Source organism: Schistocerca cancellata, unplaced genomic scaffold (assembly GCF_023864275.1).
Source record: "Schistocerca cancellata isolate TAMUIC-IGC-003103 unplaced genomic scaffold, iqSchCanc2.1 HiC_scaffold_718, whole genome shotgun sequence".
NCBI lineage: Eukaryota > Metazoa > Arthropoda > Insecta > Orthoptera > Acrididae > Schistocerca > Schistocerca cancellata.
In genome coordinates this window covers 15,954,870-15,960,202 of record NW_026046729.1, presented here as the reverse complement: position 1 = coordinate 15,960,202, position 5,333 = coordinate 15,954,870, and the positions used below count along the sequence as shown (strand labels likewise).

At 41.6% G+C, this 5,333-nt stretch overlaps 1 non-coding gene across 1 annotated transcript; it reads left to right on the top strand.

Moving 5' to 3' along the window:
- The first annotated feature begins 546 nt into the window (after window positions 1-546).
- Trnas-cga (transfer RNA serine (anticodon CGA)) lies at window positions 547-621 on the top strand. The gene has a single exon. It is a non-coding gene; the product is annotated as a tRNA-Ser (tRNA).
- The last annotated feature ends 4,712 nt before the right edge of the window (window positions 622-5,333 follow it).

Genomic DNA, 5,333 nt, shown 5'->3' with positions numbered 1-5,333 from the left:
AAAGCTGTGAGTACCGGACGTGAGTCGTGCTTCGGTAGCTCAGTTGGTAGAGCACTTGCCCGCTGCAGAGTGAAAATCTCATTCTGGAAACATCCCCCAGGCTGTGGCTAAGCCATGTCTCCGCAATATCCTTTCTTTCAGGAGTGCTAGTTCTGCAAGTTTCGCAGGAGAGCTTCTGTAAAGTTTGGAAGGTAGGAGACGAGGTACTGGCAGAAGTAAAGCTGTGAGTACCGGACGTGAGTCGTGCTTCGGTAGCTCAGTTGGTAGAGCACTTGCCCGCGAAAGGCAAAGGTCCCGAGTTCGAGTCTCGGTCGGGCACACAGTTTTAATCTGCCAGGAAGTTTCATATCAGCGCACACTCCGCTGCAGAGTGAAAATCTCATTCTGGAAACATCCCCCAGGCTGTGGCTAAGCCATGTCTCCGCAATATCCTTTCTTTCAGGAGTGCTAGTTCTGCAAGTTTCGCAGGAGAGCTTCTGTAAAGTTTGGAAGGTAGGAGACGAGGTACTGGCAGAAGTAAAGCTGTGAGTACCGGACGTGAGTCGTGCCTCGGTAGCTCAGTTGGTAGAGCACTTGCCCGCGAAAGGCAAAGGTCCCGAGTTCGAGTCTCGGTCGGGCACACAGTTTTAATCTGCCAGGAAGTTTCATATCAGCGCACACTCCGCTGCAGAGTGAAAATCTCATTCTGGAAACATCCCCCAGGCTGTGGCTAAGCCATGTCTCCGCAATATCCTTTCTTTCAGGAGTGCTAGTTCTGCAAGTTTCGCACGAGAGCTTCTGTAAAGTTTGGAAGGTAGGAGACGAGGTACTGGCAGAAGTAAAGCTGTGAGTACCGGGCGTGAGTCGTGCTTCGGTAGCTCAGTTGGTAGAGCACTTGCCCGCGAAAGGCAAAGGTCCCGAGTTCGAGTCTCGGTCGGGCACACAGTTTTAATCTGCCAGGAAGTTTCATATCAGCGCACACTCCGCTGCAGAGTGAAAATCTCTTTCTGGAATGAGAGAATTGATGGAGCCATGCTTGTGGATGAATGTCGTTGCCAGAATTCTTAAATGTTTTGAATTTACGTGTAGTATTGAACAGCTTATAGTCAAAATCATCATGTCAGCAAGTCACATGTCGGTCATTGTTACGTCGTTTCGGCGGTTCCATCTCAAAATCCAATGCGCCTTGCCAATTTCTTGCATAATTTCCGAAGTGTCCTGTGTTATTATTTTGTGGTTGTTCCGTATTTCTATGTCCCTCTTCCCGTACTGGAGCGCGAGTGGCCTCTGAAATACGTAATTCTTGTATTACCTGTGTCAGCTGATCTTGTACTTCCCGGATTTCTCTTTGGTGTTGCGTATTAATTTGATTCTGATTTTGTTTGAATTTCCTAATTTTTTCGCACTCTTCTGTGTCAGTGATGGCTACAGGTTTTGTGTCATTCAGATTATCATCTACCTTCGTAGATAAATTATTTAGCTGATCCGAAAGTTCAACTACTTTCTCTGATAATGAACTAATATCCTCCATGTGTCTTTCTACTGTGTCCTTTAAGTTTTCCCGAGTTTTTGCAAGTTGCGTAAACGAATCGGTAGATGCAACTAAGTCCATTTTAGCTTGCAAGGTCTCATGATTTTCATGAACAATAGTTTGCAGTTCTTTTATGGCTGCTTCGTGATTCTGTAATGCATTTTCATGACGCAAAAAATAGGTTGGAAATGCTCACCAATTTATGTTTTTACGTCATTACAGACTTTTGACATTTCGATTCAATGTTATGTAACTCAGCAGTTAAATCTTCACGTGTTTGTTCGATAGTTTGTTCCAATGAGTCTAACTTTTGAAGCTTTTGCTGTGTTTGTCTCCGATTTTGTTCCATTTTGTCTAACTTTTGAAACTTTTGTCCCATTTGTTACATTAATTGTAATAACAATGCACTGGTGTCTGAAACATGTTCCTCAGTGCTATTCGGCAATGCAATTGAACCGGCAATATTCGCAGTTAGAAAAGCAGAAAATGTGTCTTGACTTATTTGAGAAAAGGGTGAGGATGCAAAACCTGAATCTACAGTATTTGCAAGATTGTGTGCTGTCATTTCGGATTCCTGAGGTAAGCTGTTGCTGATCGATCGATCGATAATGCTTCCCTGTTCACTAATTGTTTCACTGTCTACACCATTGTTTGCAGCCCGCTCCATTTCCCTATGTACAATTACCAAATTATTACTTTGAACATTAGTTAATTCATTACTCGGTGGCGCTAACACACTGCTTTCGTCTTCACTGCCATTTCTCAGTTTACTTTGGAGCCTGGTATTACGTGTTTCACACGCATTATTGTCACAATATTTCACACGACAACACAGAAAAACACAATTTGAAGAGCAAAATTAAGAGAACACATTAACATAGTACTGAAAATAATATCTAGTTAATTGCAGCTGCGAAATACTTGGTGCAAATCTACATGCATACCACAACTGTTTTACTGTGAAACAATGAAAGGCTGCAACTACAAAGGAGATTCTCTCTACAATCACGCGCTAGCAATAAACAATACCTACACTAATAACACAAACTGCAAGAAAAAAATCAGAAGATTCCAGTGAGGTAACCTCGGCTAAGGGTCGACATATGAAACGTCCCCTTTGAAATATTATACAAGACTGTGCTTAAACTGACACACAATATTTTTAGCGCAACGCAATCTGACTTTCAAAAATCTCTACAAAAGAATGGCCCTGACTAACATTAACCTATACCTTTCACAAATCACTTACCTCACCAAAAATCTTCATTACACGAACTACTGCAATACAGCGAGCGCCACTACTGCCAGCTAAATAAAAGATTCAAACTACTGAAGGCACTAACTACTGATAGGCATAGTTAGCAAATGAAAGATTTTAATAGAGAACAAACAATGTATTTACCTTAATAGTCATAATATATATAGTAGTTCATAATATCCAGTATTACAAATTATCAAAACTCCGCCATCTCTCTCCCCACATCCACCACTGCTGGCGGCTCACCTCCAACTGCGCAACGCTACACGCTGTTCACATCCAGCTGCCGCTGCCCAACACTACAATGGCAGACTACAATGCAAACTAGCCGCAGACTGCACACAGCACAGCCAGTGATTTTCATATAGACCGCTACGTAACGTTGCCAATAAGAAAACATAAACAGCCTACTTACACAATATTTAAATAAAAGAAATGTTATAAACATTTTATCACTCTAAGACAGTTTACAATGAACATAAAAAATAGTTAGCTCATAAGTAAATAAGTCAACATTTACACTAAACAATAGCAAACTATTGTGAAATACAGTTTAAACATTTACTTATATCTGGTTGATTTTGCATTTTTCTCAGCGTTGGTGTCAGCTTATACTCATGACTGGCTAATTTTAAATTACATTGACTTTTTAATATGGATTGTAATTATATATAAATAAAGTTTTTACAAAAATAATTTCATATTCCTTAATTAATAACACAAGTAGGACAGGATAAGAGATGAAATGTAAACGAGCGTATGGCATTGTTGGCCGGCAGGCCTCGTCCAGTGATGTTCGGCCGCCATCAGTCGGCGACAAAATGGGCGACTTTCGTGCGGTTGATAAGGGTGAAATGATGTTGAGGACAACACAACATCCAGTGCACGAGGGAGAAAATCTCCAACCCGACCGGGAATCGAACACGGGCCCGCTGCATGGGAGGCAAGCACGTAACCTCTCAGCTAAGCAGGCGGACAGGATATCAGGTATTCATGCTGCATTCAGTTCCTGTGCTATTGTGGAGGACACCATGATCTGAAAAACATTTGCACTTCGAAAAAGATAAAAAAATTTAATCAATCAATAAATAAAAATGCAAAGATGTTTAGCTTTCATGGATAATAGTTACTGTGAAATGCTATCACCTACGACATCACTGAACTAGCTTGCAGTGCTTATGTTGTTGTGGTCTTTAACCCAGAGACTGATTTGATCCAGGTCTCCATGCTATTCTATCCTGTGCAAGCTTCTTCATCTCCAAGTAACTACTGCACCGTACATCCTTTTGAATCTGCTTCGTGTATTCATCTCTTGGTGTCCCTGTACGAATTTTACCCTCCACGCTTCCCTCAAGTACTAAACTGGTGATCCCTTGATGCCTCAGAACGTGTCCTACCAACCAATCCCCTCTTCGAGACAGGCTGTGCCACAAATTCCTCATCTCCTCAATTCTGTTCAGTACCTCCTCATTACTTACGTGACCTGCCCCCTAATCTTCAGCCTTCTTCTTTAGCACCACATTTCGAAAGCTTCTATTCTCTTCTTGTCTAAACTTGTTATGGTCCATGTTTCACATACATATATGGCTACACTCCACACAAATACTTTCAGAAAGGACTTCCTCACACTTAAATCTATACTCGATGATAAGATAATTCTCTTCTTCAGAAACGATTTCTTTGCCGTAGGCAGTCTACATTTTACATCATCTCTACATCGACCATCATTGCTCCCCAGCCGGCTGCTGTGGTGGAGCGGTTCTAGGCGCTTCAGTCCGAAGCCGCGCTGCTGCTACGGTCGCAGGTTCGAATCCTGCCTCGGGCATGGATGTGTGTGATGTCCTTAGGTTCGTTAGGTTTAAGAAGTTCTAAGTCCAGGGGACTGATGACCTCAGATGTTAAGTCCCATAGTGCTTAGAGCCATTTGAGCCATTGCTCCCCAAATAGCGTACCTCATCTACTGCTTTAAGTGTCTCATTTCTTAATCTAATTCCCTCACCATCACGTGATTTAATTAGACTACATTCCATTATCCTCTTTTTGCTTTTGTTAACGTACATCTAATGGCCTCCTTTCAAGACACTGTCCATTCCGTTCAACTGCTCTTCCATATCCTTTGCTGTCTCTGACAGAATTATAGTGTCATCGGCAAACCTCAGATTATTTATCTCTTCTCCATAGATTTTAATTCCTACTCCGAATTTTTCTTTTGTTTCGTTTACTGCTTGCTAAATATATAAATTGAGTAACATCTGGGATAGGCTACAACACTTGTGGGGCGGCGAGTAACTCGTGAAAATAGAAATTGCTGTATAAATGTTTTTGCATGTCAAAATGTTTGAATGTTGAATCAGGCTTTTAGAATGTTGTTAATGCTGTCTTTCGCCGTTCTCAACACTGGCTCTCTATTTACTTTTTAGCACCCAGAAAGTGATTTAACAAAACGTGGAGCCTGAAATGAGAGTTCCTAGTGCCCACTTCATCTGAGAATACCATTATAGCTGCAGCTTATAGCTCTGAGGAATTAGGAGATTGTTCGGGATTTCTAAGCAAAAACGATTTTCC